Consider the following 15,213-nt stretch of genomic DNA (forward strand, 5'->3'; position numbering starts at 1 on the left):
ATATTCAACAATTCCTGTGAAACAATACAAACGTGTTGTTTTAACTGCACATGAGCTCGTTATTTCAAATATAAATTAAAAGTTTAGAACATTGCTGTCCAAAATACTCAACTATATCACTTCCTGTAGTCTTTTAATTTTTCACATTTTAAAAACTAAATAAATGTGTCCTACAGGTTCCACTGCAGACCTGTATGGAGCTCTTTGACTAAAATAAAGTGCACAGCAGTATTATATTTTACAAATAAAGAAAATCACAGGGTTTGGAGTAGATTATAAAATAATAATCTACAGGACAAAACTAAAAAACGACCAATAAAGTGTCCTGAGTTTGAAGTTTACTTGTAGTGCAAAAATAAAAAATGTCCAAATGAAGCAGCTTTGTGGATATTTAAATGTAAAAATATTATTCTAAAAATAACGTCAAACATTCTACAGAAATAATAAAGTGCAGCATGTGTAACATTTTCATAAGTTAAAGGGTAATGACAGAATGAACATGACACAGGTTAGTTGTTCTCACACTTATTACAGTCACTTATACATTAGTGGAAGGTTTTTATTCAAATCTAAAGCCATGAACTCAATCATTTTCCTCGTAGTAGCTTTGCTCTTTTCACTGATAAGTGCTCTCAGCGGACCCCTGGCTCTGTTTACCGCTAGCTGTAGCTTTAGCATTAGCTTGATTACTAGCTTCAAATGCTGCATACTGAGCGGTGTGGTGTTTTATTAAATGTTGAATGACGTAACATTTTCTTTGCAGCTCCACCAAGGCTTATTTCTGTGTTACAGGAATTACAAATTGTGATCCTTTGCTCTCTTTTTTTGTGTAAAACTGTCAAACTGCGAACATGCTAAGCTAACCTTGGTGTTGTTGTTACCCTGTGTAGCAGAGGTATGCGCATGCACGCACATGCATACATGGGCTGGTGGGTTAGGGTCTGTCAGTCATCTCACAGCAGAAGACGACCATGGCTGGATTTATGAATGACTTTAAGACGTTTGCGGAAGTAGAAAAGATTGGTTTCATATGCAAAGATTGGCCGATCGATCGATGTATCCTTAAAATCTATTAATATAACTTCTAAATCAAAGCAAAAACGTCTATGTTTTCTGTCTTTCCAAAGTTCTCCCGTCACAGCTTTGTTCAGCGTGACTGGATTTTAATATAACACAGCAATGCTACCCACAAACTGAACGAGAGGTGGATTTATGAAGCTTTTATGAAACATTTAGAATCAGAATCAGAAATGTTTTATTGGCCAAGTAGAGTTTAAAACAATACGATGAATGTGACTTGGTGGATGGTGCAAAAAAACAAACCAAAAACAGTGTAAAAATAATAATTATTTTTAATATTATATTATCATATATATTATTATGATAATTACAAGTGGTACATGTAATACTGTCTTTATGGTGGAGCTGATTGCCAACAACCATGTATCCATATTCATCTGAAACCTGATTGGTTTTAACTAGGGCTGGGACTTTATTGCGTTAATCGCGATGAATTATTTACAGAAAAATAACGGGGGGAAAAAACAACGCAGTGTCACTTTTTTTTTTTTTTTTTTTTGCACTTCAAACAGTGCGGAACCTTTCTCATTGCAAGAGTTCCCGGTATACCCATAATACTGATGCACAGAACACAACACGAGAAACAGGAGAACCCGAGGAGAACCCGAGGAGAAGTCGTTGCTGTTTATTTCATGCCACAAATATTTTAACTGTTTTGCACTGTTTAGTTTCCACTTCTCTGGAATGTTCTGTATTACGTAGGGGTTTTTTTTTATTTTATTTTAATACACAACAAATTTGTAAAAGTGTAAATGTGTACAATATTCTTAGCACTCAGTGATGAAAATAATGAACTATTTTGTTGTTGTAGCTCATTTATTGTTTTCATTGATTAAGTCATATACCAAAATCCATTTAAACTGAAAAATGTTGCTTCTCATGTCAAATTAATTTAGATTAATCAAGATTAATTAATTACAAAGCCTTTAATTAATAAAAAAAATAAAATTAAATAAAAAAATCGAGTCCCACCTCTAGCTTTAACCTAAAAAATGAGATATTAAAGGTATTAGACAACATATGCAATGAAGAATCAAACAAAGTTGTTTCCCTGGCTAATAAACACTGCAGCTGGTGCAGAGATTGTCAAAGTAAATGTTGGCTGCTGTAATTAGAGCAGCAAATCTCCTCTTCTTACAACATTAGCAACACAACTTAGGTTTGAAGCCAGCTACTCTGGGGTGTTATAACAGAGTTAGCACAAATACCCTAATGTTCAGTGCAGCGGGCGCCCTCAGCACAGCTGTGATAAGCTCACAGCTCAGTGTTGATGAGGGTATGATTGTGTTCAATTATTAGTAAAGAGGATAGCATCTTTAATCACAAATCACTTAAGAAATCAAAAATTAGGGATTTTTGAGTGTGTGTACTGAGAGATTATGGATTAAAGTGCAAACATCTCTTAAAGGGTACCTGTAGTGAAAATGTGTATTACAAAAAAAGTGTTTAATATATTACCAATAACCAAATTATGTGCACCTATATATATATATATATGAACTCTTGCTTTAAATAAAGACCGTGGCTATCCGTACAGTTGCCGTATCAATATACCGACATTCTATCCGTACACATCGCCCCTATTTGGCCAGTTTAGGTCATGTGATAGGTCAGTCATTGGTCAGTTTAGGTTGCGTGACTAATACTAACCCTAACCCTAAGACGCTACGGTGCATTGTGGGAGGTAGAGGGCAGCGCTACAGGTATGTTTACACTATGGGATGTGTAATTTTTTTGTTGGCTCTCGGGAGGATTAAATGTCACCTTTGTCACCAACTACTAGCCTCTTGTATGCGGCCCTACGCCGACTCAGCATGCAGAATTAGCCTTACGGACAGAGCTGTTGTTAGCAGCAGAAACGAGCCATGGCTGAGTAGTTAGGTGTTGGAAATGCACAAATATGGCTAGCAACTGTGATGCAAGCTGCGTGAAAGGACATCTGTTTATTGACAGGATGATGCAATGAGGATCAGCACTGACGACGCCTTAATGAATAGGTAAGTCCTACGGGGAGAGCTCATCATTTATCCACAAGTAAATAAGAGGGAATAAACTGGTGGGGGTGGCGTTAGTGGCATGGCAGCCGCCCCTCAAAGCAGAAACGTTTACAAACTGCACTGAGACTTTCTGTGAAGGAATTCTGTCGCGACCGTGTCTGATTTCAGGCATAACTTTGGCTTCGTACCCATTAGCTTATCGCAGATCCCTCTTATCAGCTCAGCTGATATGCTAGCATATCACAGAATTTTGTCCGAACTGAAACGTTTTAAGTGTGTATCCCGTTCCGATATTATTTAGCCAAAGACTTATTGTCGTTATTTGGCTTAGACACGCAAAAGAAATGTTTCTGCAATGTTTTTCTCTTGTTGTTATAGCAACCATTCGCTTTAAACCCCCCATTGTTCAAAAACTGTAGACCAACGGAACACTGTTGCCTAGCAACAGCTAATCACAATCAACCAAAGCGCATAACATCCCAAAAAAGTCTTTTTAATGTGTTTTTTTTTTTTTTTTTAATAAAAGGTGCACATATTTTGTTTATTGGTAATACAATAAACACGTTTTTTGCTATATACATTTTCACTATAGGTACCCTTTAAGGTGCAAACATCTGGTCTTCTTACCTCACTTCTTTTACCATGCGGGGAAAACCAGTTTGAGGAAGAATCTCTCATTTTATATAGTTTGACATTAACTGACAGGGACAAAGTCCATCAAAGCCCACCATGCTGCTGGTGACAGGGGAAGGGAAGCTGACCATGGACGTGACGGGTGTTTAGCTTTGACTAGTGAGGCTACGAAGCTTGACAGCGCCTCAGGACACATACAAGCATCCTCGACAACATCAAGACAGGTGTGACACGGAGATAATGAGAAACGTTAACTCCCGGAGTGTGAATTAAAAATTAAAAAAAATCAGAAGTTTGATAAAAGTCGTCCACTTAGTACTTTTTGACAATAACTTTTGACTTTTGCATTTAAATGAATATTTTAATAGAATATATCCCATGTATTTACGATCAATGTCTTTTACTCACTTAACCTGTTTGGAGTTGTGCTACCAACACGTAGCTAGTGCATCACAGCGTGCAGCAGCCACTTGTAACACTTTGCACTTAGTTGGCCATAGTATCATATCCATCAAACTATAATAGCACCAGTTCTAAACGCACACACAGACAATTCAATACACACATATTTCAAAGCTATAATTGTTGTTTTAAAGATTTCCCAAAAAACAATAAAAGCTTGAATTCTGTGGACTAAACTATGGAGTTACGTGAATAAGATGAAGGTCTGTCTCCCCAACATTAGAAATGTGTTTTTGGAGTCATTTTTGTGTATTATCGATGCCCATTTGTGTATTTCTTTGTCATTTTGTGTGTTTTTAAGATTCATTTTTGTGTATTTTTCTGTCATTGTGTTTGTTTTTAAAGTCATTTCTGCATGTGTGCTAGTCATTTTGTGTGTTTTTGGAGTCATTTTTGTTATCTTTTGGGGTATTTTAGTTATTTTGTGTGTTACTGAACTATTTTTTGTCGTCCTTTGGGGTTTTTGTAGTCATTGTTAAACTTTCTCTCATTTTGTGATATTTTGGAGTCATTTTTGTTGCCCATTTGTGTATTTTTTTTCATTTTGTGTGTTTTTAGAGCCATTTTTGTTATCCTTTTTGGATTTTTTGAGTCATTTCTGTGTATTTTTGTTGTTTTTTTGGTGATTTCTGAGTTATTTTTGGGTGTACTTGTAGTCATTTTGTGTGCTTTTTCTTTGGTGGCGCCACTAAATTAGACCGGCCACCACTTACCCATGTCTGGTTTATCGGATATTGAGACTGGGGCTACAGTGGTATAATATAATGTGTCCTCAGCATGCAAAGAGAGAAATCTAAAGCATTTATTTTGTAACAAAGCTTAACCTAGCGTTTCGTCTAAAGGCCAGATGTTTACAAGACCATATAAAGTCCCTTTTCCCACATGCATTTGTCCCAAATCATCTGTACTCCAAGATCCTCCCTCATTACGACTGTAGGTCTAAGGCATCCTCCTCCATTACCGTGTGGCTGGTCTTTGTGAGAGGAAAATGGTTCAGTTTGATTAATTAGTATTACTTGACAATTTAGTGTATAAAAATAGCTCTGCCGAGACAGAAAAATGACTCACTTTTACAGAAGGTACATCACATCACAGTTATTCGGTAAATAATGGTTAATTCCAGAAAAAGGCATTTCAAAGGCAAGTGTAAGAGAATTCAAAGTCAGAGAAACAGAAGATATCCTGCATCTGGTGCAGAAACAATACACAAAATGCTAAATCAAGTTACCTTGGTTTAATGCTGACATAAAAGGACACAAAGGGATGAATAAACTCCAGTTGTTGTTGTACCATGGCGGACTTTTAATAATTAATAAATTGTTTGTTTGTTAGCGCAATTATGTCAAAAGTACTTTTACAGATTTGGACAACATTTTAACTTAACATAGACTTTAACCCATATTCCATGGACTTTTGAAGGGGATCCGGATCAATATACTGATTTTGGATCAGTTTCAGAAAATCAAGAAATCCCTAATTTTCATCATTGGCGGAATTTCAAAAATTCACATCTCGGCTCGTCATTGTCCAATCTTTGCTAAATTTGACTCAGTTGTGTCTAGTTGCTTTCTCAATTACTGCAATGAGTTTCATCTGGATCAAATCCGGATTGAGCATTTAATCGCTATTCTTCCAAAGAAATGAGGGCGCGTCCATAGATTTAGAACTACTGCTTCCCTTGTCTCCTTTTTCGGCATTTACAAAAAAAAAAAAAAAAAAAAATGTAAAAAAAAAAGTGAATGTAACCATGTCGGAAATAAACTGAATAAATAAAATAAATAAATAAATAAATATTAATAATGTTTGTACTAAAGAGGAGAGTTGGCACTTGGCAAAGGTTTGGTTCTCTGAATACTTGTTTTTTCAAATAATAATGCTAAAGATTTCTTATGAATTAGTCTCAGGGTCTTCAGCACATGTTGGTGCAGTATTTAACTAAACCTCCACGTCAATAGTTTGTTGTATGTAGTGTTAATCCTTGCAATGTGATGACTAATGGGTTTTAGAGACGGCATAAGTGTTAAATGAATGAACTAATGTATTCATTGTATACAGTCATAAAAGGTCTTTTAGCATAGCTTAAATGACCTTGTAAACACTTAATCACTTAATCAGAATCAGAAAAGTTTTATTACCAAGTAGAGTTTTCATGAAACAATGAATTTGACTTGGTGGATGGTGCAAAAAAAACAAAAACAGTAAACAATAATAATAATAATAATAATAATAATAATAATAATAATAATAATAATAATAAATTGAAATGCACAACAACAATCTATCAATCTACCGGTACCTATCAATAAAAGCAGTTCGAGCAGAGTACATAATTATAGTTAAATTAAAATTAAACCCTAATCTAGTGGATAGAATGATGAATGTGAGATGAAATGAAATCAAGAATAAAGTTGAAATGTGGAAAATAAACTCAAAATACAATTTTGCACATTTTCACTGTAAAAAAGAGAAAATGCAGCGCCATCATAAAACAAAGTGCAACAAGTTTATTTTCACTGAAACTACTGTGTAGAAGTCTCAAAGTAATTATTGATTAAAAATCAGAAAGAAAAATAAAATAAATATATATATATATATATATATATATTACAGGTGTTGAAAAAATTTGATTCGGCAATATATCGCAATATTACGTTGCACAATTCTTGGATCGATTCCAAATGCATCCATATTAATTTTTAGTATTATTTAGTATTTTCCACTGCAGGAGACATTGTAACGACACAAAGAAGTGCACTGAAACCTGGGCATTGACCAGCTTGTGTTTTAAAAAAAAAAAAACTAAAAGAAAAGTAATAACTTTCTGCATTTACTAAAGTCAAAGTTGGTTTAAAAGCCACAGGCAGATTCTAGGTTATTTTTGTACTTTAAGTTGTTGGCACATGGCATGTTAAAGGCAATGCTTTGAGTGTAAAATATGCCAATAAATTATATTTCATACATAATGTTCTCATGAAGGTGTACACATTATAGATTAGTTGTTTCTTAAGTCATATATTAATAAAACATATATATTGTATTGTGACATATATATATATATATACAGTATATATATTTAAATTGATTTAAAATCGGCACCCAAAAAATTGCGATATATCGTGAAATTAATTTTTTTTCACACTCCCTAGTAACAACTTTATTCTTGACATTTCGACTTTATTCTTGATTTGCCCAAAAAGGTTTTCTCGATCAAAATGGTCTCTTCTACATGTCACTGAGCAGTGTTTAACTCACTTATTGGAGGAAGATACATTTTTAAGATGAATTCTCATCATGAAACAGCAATTTATTTTAAACTAAATTCAGCCAGTTTTCATGTTACGCTCCAGCTTTAAAGGCAGTGTGGGCCTGTGACTGAATCCTTATGAGACGCGTTAGTGATATTTTGCCATTCCCAGTGACAGCTGGTGACAAGCAGCAGCGCACGAGCTTTGGTGAGAGGGTGAAGACGTTGTTTCTTCTTCCTCAAGGCACATACATGAAATAGGTACAGGTGAGCGCAGAGGAGGAAATGGAAAGTTTGGCAGCTGGGGTCCTTCCAGTCTTTTCAGGCATTCATTATTCAGCCCGTCTAAAAATACATCAGAGAGGCCGCATCCCTCCTACCACATGGTACATCTGATTTTCACAGCATCCGGCTCTCAGCTGCTCAGCCTGATCTGAGGAGGTGCTTGATCCAACGTACATCAAGGTGATGCATGTACGCATCACGCATGACACACACACACACACACCGACAAAGTGTCACAGCTGCACCGCAGCAGATGAAAACGAATCAAAGCCACATTCAGAAGAAGAAAAAAAAAAAAGGTGCATATTGTTTTTTAATTATCGCAATATTTCACAGGCTCACCCTGATTGAAAAACAGTTGTCCCCATTTTACAAGAAAAAAATGATACCATTAAAAGGAGAAAAAAAAATCAATTCTTTAAACACGCTATTTCCTATGCAGAGTGCAGCAATGTGACAGCAATTTGTACACAGGCAAGCTGAGCTCTCCACACCTCAAGGAAATTAGCTTGGTGAACCAGATACAGAGGCATCGCCCTCCCACTCCACATATCCCTGATGAGTTTCACATCCTGCCTCCTGTTAGAGAGTGTGGCGTTTCCGGCTTGTAATGTTAGATGTGGTCCATGAAATCAAACATCTACCAGGTCACAGATTGGACACCGCTCACTGTTAATTGCATCGGGGAGAGAATGTCAACCTAATTATTTCAGCCAGAGCCTGAAATGACGGCCTTGCAAATCTATTAGACACGTATGCAATGCAAGTCATGTACTAGTCAATGTGCAGTGTCCAGCACAATGGACAGGAAGTCCTAATGAGTCTATAGTGGAGCGTTATAGAACTCAGACTAGAGCGGCAATAGCTATTGGTTAGGTTTGATTTTTGAGTTGAAACTACACCTGTAAAGTAAAGAAAATATAAGAAAATGGAGACACTGAGTACATTTACTTTACGGATGTGTCTAGGGCTGCTTCTTGTTGCAGCACATAAAATATATGCAACAGGAAGAGCTTTAAAGTAATGCAATAAAACATGTACAGTAGCTGGAGATATGCACCTATTTAAGTTTGTTGCAACAGGCCAATAACCAAGAAAGAACAAGAACAACAAGAGGAAGAACAAGGGGAAGAAGAACAAGAACAAGAACAAGGGGAAGAAGAACAAGAACAAGAACAAGGGGAAGAACAAGAAGAACAAGAACAAGAACAAGGGGAAGAAGAACAAGAACAAGAACAAGAAGAACAAGAAGAAGAACAAGAAGAAGAACAAGAAGAAGAACAAGAACAAGAACAAGAACAAGAACAAGAACAAGAACAAGAACAAGAAGAAGAAGAAGAAGAAATGGAACACTTCATCGATTATCACTTAAAGCTGCAGTATGTAAGTTTTTTGGCTTAATTTAGTCAAAATTCCAATTTTAACCTTTGATCATATTGTAATCCAAAGCGTTCTGAGAAGACTGTCCTATCAGATCTTTTTACAAGAGTGTTCTATGAGCTATTTTGGGATGTTGCTATTGGCTGTCCAACAAAAGTCAATGCACGTTCAAGTTTTATCTGTCGTAAAAGTAGAATAGCGAACAATCCAGCAGGAAAAGTCCCCATCATGGCGTTAGGCACAACGGTTACACGGCAAAGCAAGCGGGAGAGTGATAACAGACGGGATAAACCACGTGTAAACCTAAGAAAATCATTTCCAAGGTGGAGAGAACATGCGCAATTCATTTTCAGTCTGGATGCAGAGTGGTGTGGGTCTGCTCTGACCATTTAGTTGGGAGCTTTGTGACGGGGGTGGGGCTGACAGCAGTAGCCACTACTCGAGACAGTAACTACAGAGTGACATGTGCATTCATGTCAGAGTCACTAAAACATCAGAAACCTCTCCAATAACACAAGATAAAGTCCCTACATTTGTGACTAGTCTCTATTGAGGAAAAAGTTGCTAATAGTTGTGCGTGTTGACGAGGCTACGCGTGAATTCAAAACAGGGAGAGAAGGGGGGAACATGGTTGATTCCATACAAGTCTAAATATTATACATACTGCAGCTTTAACCATGTCCTTCTCTTTTCATTCAGTGTTTTCTCTCTTGTCCTCTCATCTTCCTATCTACTCTTTTTTTCTGTAAATGTCCTGATTTTGGAACATTTTTCCTCTTCATCATCACCCTTGTGAGGTTGTTTTAAAATGTTTGCTTTATTGTTCAATGACGTATAACTCTTTAAATCAGTGTTTCTCAAACCTGTTCTGCTGTTAAACATTTTCAGGCCCCCACCTCCCACCACTGAATCAACATATCAACAAAAGGAGTAAAAAAAAAATGTAACCTTTATTGAAAAAGGTAAAGATTGTAACTATTCTTCTTCAAAACTCAAAAAACTGCATAAAATGTGCAATCATATGCAAGTACGGAAATAATAAAGTTCTCCGAGCACACAGAAAAAATATATTCTCGTTATCTCGCAACGCCCCCTGCGCCCCCATTATGAAAATTTGAGAACCACTGCTTTAAATTGTGTGATGAATGGAAATACTTGGCTGCTATTGCCATTTTTTGGCTACGGTTTGTATCAAACCGGGTCATCTTTGGCCACTTCCCCTGACTCTTTCACTGAGATTGCAAAGCGTAACCCCACATGAAGGTGTTCACAAAAGTTCCTATTCCCAGATCGCTTCAATAAAAGCAATTGGAAAAGGGCGATGCCCTGTCAAACACATGCTACAGATGAGTAACACAGTAAAGTGGAAGTAACGTCATGCTTCTAGTTACAAGTTTAAAGAGGCAACAGGAACACTAAATGGAAAAGCCTTGTCTGTTAGTATGTTAGCATATTTCTCTCTCTCTCTCTCTCTCTCTCTCTCTCTCTCTCTCTCTCTCTCTCTCTCTCTCTCTCTTCTCTCTCTCTCTCTCTCTCTTCTCATCACTCTCTTCTCTCTCTCTCTCTCTCTCTCTTCTCTCCTCACTCTCTCTCTCTCCTCTCTTCCTCTCTCCCTCTTCTCCTCTCTCTCTCTCTCTCTCTCTCTCTCTCTCTCTCTCATCATATGAGTTTAATCCTAATACATATCCAAATATTTCCTAATATATTGAGTTTAATCCTAATATATATCTAAATATTTCTAAATATATTTAGTTTAATCCTAATATATATCCTAATATTTCCTACTATATTGAGTTTAATCCTAATATATATTCAAATATTTCCTACTATATTGAGTTTAATCCTAATATATATTCAAATATTTCATAATATATTGAGTTTAATCCTAATATATATTCAAATATTTCATAATATATTGAGTTTAATCCTAATATATATTCAAATATTTCATAATATATTGAGTTTAATCCTAATACATATTCAAATATTTCATAATATATTGAGTTTAATCCTAATATATATCCTAATATTTCCTAATATATTGAGTTTAATCCTAATATATATCCTAATATTTCCTAATATATTGAGTTTAATCCTAATATATATCCTAATATTTCCTAATATATTGAGTTTAATCCTAATATATATTCAAATATTTCCTAATATATTGAGTTTAATCCTAATATATATCCTAATATTTCCTAATATATTGAGTTTAATCCTAATATATATTCAAATATTTCCTAATATATTGAGTTTAATCCTAATATATATCCTAATATTTCTAAATATATTTAGTTTAATCCTAATATATATCCTAATATTTCTAAATATATTTAGTTTAATCCTAATATATATCCAGCCTTATGTAAAAACCAGTAATGCACAATGTTTTACAATGGTTTGAAACAAGACTGAGATTTACATTTCGGGCCTTTTATTAGCTTAGAGTAACTTTTTGATAAATGATGGCACTTTTGTCCAAGAGGAAACAAACCAATGATAAATTACTTTACAAAGGCAACACATTTTTGGCAGCAATGATCCGATCATTAGGGAGAGAGCGAATGGTTAGTGATTTTCTTTCTCCTCTGACTGAACCCACTCAATGTTTGAGGACCAACTAAACGGATCAATTTCACATTTAGGAAGCAATAACAATCCAGCGCCTATGTATGAATTTATCAACTGTATCATCAGCAGCACAACAGTTGCAGACGTGTCCCAGTTAGAAGCAGTGGATGTGGGGAAAGGGAGGTGAGAAACTGGCACGGGGAGAAGGGACGAGGGGAAAGTGAAAATTGGACCACTTCAAAGAGGGGCGGGGATGTGGCGGGGGGTGGAGGGGGTGGGGGGTGGATATGAGCTGGCGTCTCAACACACGCTGACTGTACGTGATGTGAAATCTACTGCAGTATCACAGAAGCAGAACGAGATAAGAAATGATAGCTGTCAAACTTTGATGACAATGTCTCATTGTTCAGAAACACGCCCCATGTTGTGACATTTCAGAAGACGATGACACATAATTAGATTCATTCACAACAAATCCACTCATTTAGCTTGGCCACGATAATAAGAATGAAAAAAAAACACTGCAATCTGTTTCTTTCATCTGCTTTCATGCCCAGAAGTTTATGAAATGCCAGATACATCATCATGTGGCGGCACAATTAGTTATTGCTTTGCCAGACAAATAAATTACAAAGTCACAACAATCTGCTGGATTTTAGAAGCACAAACAAGTTAAAAACGTGCCAAGATTCAACGAAACTGCATTATTTGATGTTGTGCAGGAGGCAATATATTATAGTTATGGAAACAGTGCTGTAACAGGATAGTAATAACGTATTTTTGAGGTCCCACAAGGCTTCACATTAGGCCCTGTTCAATTCACTTACACAGTTAGGGATTCATGCAAAATTTGTATCAGTATAAGTTTTTAGTTCAGGGGCCACAGGTTTTAGGCAGGAAAAATAACAAATTCAACATTAATGTGCCATGATTTGCACTTCCACGTATAAATGATAAAGTATCTGATTGTGGTTATTTGGGGAAGTTTTGTGAAAAAATTTGAGGAAAATGTGCCAGATTTCAGAAAAATTTAAAGTTCTTTCCACAATATGGGATTAAAAATGACTGAGTTCATGAGATATAAGAACTGGAAAAACTGAGCTCTGCAAATAATGTGGATTTTAATTTAATTTACAAAACTTTCATGTTTTTTTTCTAGCATTTTCACTTTAACGAGCAGGCCAAATTTTAAGCTCTAAAGGGCTGGATTTGTCCCCCGGGCCTTGAGTTTGACACATGTGGTGTCAGAGCTAAACTCTTAGCGAGACTAATCTCACCCGTGTTGACAAACTGAAGCTAGGCAGCAGAGAATCACATTCATTTCAATGAGAAGAGTTGAAAGAGGAGTTATTGTCGATACTGCTTAACATAATCAGATGTGTCATTTATTAATGCAGTTATGTTGCACTCACAAAAAAACAGGTAAATAATGAACAATACTCCTCCATGTCAGTAGGTGGCAGTACTTAGCTGATTCAGACCTAAGACAAAAACAATCCAATCAAATTGATGGATACTCAACTAATTGATCCACATAGTCAGTGATTATAAATAATCATTTTTGTTTAAATAGCTGAAAAGTTGCAGCAATAAAATTGTCAAAATATCAACATTCCTTGGTTTTTTTTCTTCTTCTAGCTTTAGGTTAAAAGTAACCGATTGTGTTAAGTGGGTATATATAATAATTTGAATTGATCAAATGCCCCTGAATCAAATAAAAAATGTAATCATGACAGACTTTGTGATATCGGTAAAAATCATACCATTGTCTAAATAATTAATATCGTATTGTGTCGTCATGAAACCTGTGGTTTACAACCATAATTAAGTAAGTAATTAATAATAACGATAGTCATATCTGGATTGCAAATTGGTCAATGAAGGCAGAAATTGTAAAATTTGGATTTACTTTGTTACAGGAACTCATTTATATGTGGCTTAAAGTAAGTAAGCAAGCAATAGGGATGTCTTGATGCAACTTTTTCATTTCCGATATGATACCGATATTGCAGCCTTGAGTATCAGCTGAGAGCGATCCGATATCAACATGAATCATACATGCTTTTTTTTTCTTTATTAAAAATGAATAATTACTTATTTTGTAGTGTGGCTTGATCAAGTGATGTTACTCAAACAGAGAACAATAATCAGCAACAGTAGGTATGAGAAAAACTGACCAATTTATTATTAATCAATTGGTTACATAAATGTTAACCTTCAACATAATATCTACAGTGTTCTACAATTGAATACAATTCATAAAAAATGAATTGGAGGGGAAAAATAAATAAATAAAAAAATCTTACAATCCAGAATTTTGAATCCGATATCCGATATTAGTCTTCAGGCTACTATCGGACCAATATCCGATATCGGATCAGGACACCCCTAGTAAGTAAGTAAAATGTATTTGTATCTTATCACAGATCAGTCATGAAATGCTTCACAGTAGTAAAATAAATAAAGTAAATAAGTATAAGAGCATGTGATCAAGTAAATAGTATAAAGTACAACAAAACACAACGCTAGGTCAGGTTGGACTAGAAAACCTGCTGAAACAAGTACGTTTTTAGGTGCTTTTTGAAGCTGTGCTATAGTCCCAAGCAAAGTAAAATACAAACTCACAAGAAAACATGGACACAAAAAAAAAGAAAGAAAGAAAAAGGAAAAATAGCAGAAGCTTTCCTTTGGTTACATTATCATTCAGGAGAAGTAATTTGTTGGAGGGAAAGCTGTTAAAAGTTTCAAAGCGAGCTCACAGAACTTGCCACGCGATAACAAAGCTAGACTGAAATGTGTTGTGTGACCCTGATCAGGATATGCAAGTATAGAATATAGATTGTTAACCCATCAGTCATACCAATAAAAACTAAGGCTGTCAATCGATCGAAAAAAATGACTAAATAATTGCACAATTTTCTGTTAATGTAGAATTAATACACAGAAAGTACATTTACATTTAAAAACCATTTGAACAACTTTCTTTCAGCTATTAACAAACTATTTCTTATATATTAAATGGCAGAATCACCTCTTTAGGAGTAAATATTTCAAGAAAATAAGTTTTAAGCTTCTTTAATGAACAGTAATATCCACTGACATTACTTATGGGTTTTGATATTTGCCCTTGAGTTGCTCACTCCTGTAGTGTAGCCTAGCGAGCCCAGAAGAAATAGTCTGAGTCAGGTGTTAATGACTTACGTGGTAGTTCAATTCAGCATTGCAAAAATGCAAAGTGCAAATGACTTTCGGTATGTCAGTGACAGAGGAGGACATGGGCAGGACAAGACATCAAGGCATCTGATTGGTTCTTTCCATAAGGACCGAAAGGCAGGGATTGGTCAGAGGCTGTGTCTGATATCAGTATAATATATCGGGATATATTTTAAGTATGCACGATGGGAACACTACTAATACTTAACTTCCCCAAGATGCATTGCGAGCGGAACGTAAAATAGGACCGGCTTCAAGCTAAAAATCAAACGTCCACTTTTCAAAACAAAATGGGCTCTTGTTTTGAAGTTAACCAGAGGTTTTGTCAGTAGCACAATGGTGGGG

The 15,213-nt window shown here is 35.5% G+C and overlaps 1 protein-coding gene across 5 annotated transcripts in view; it reads right to left on the minus strand.

The window, feature by feature from the left end:
• Positions 1-15,213, minus strand: part of magi3b (membrane associated guanylate kinase, WW and PDZ domain containing 3b) — a 212,986-nt gene that overhangs the window by 154,123 nt on the left and 43,650 nt on the right. The gene's annotated exons all lie outside the window — the stretch shown is intronic.

Source organism: Gouania willdenowi, chromosome 5 (assembly GCF_900634775.1).
Source record: "Gouania willdenowi chromosome 5, fGouWil2.1, whole genome shotgun sequence".
Classification (NCBI taxonomy): Eukaryota; Metazoa; Chordata; class Actinopteri; order Blenniiformes; family Gobiesocidae; genus Gouania; species Gouania willdenowi.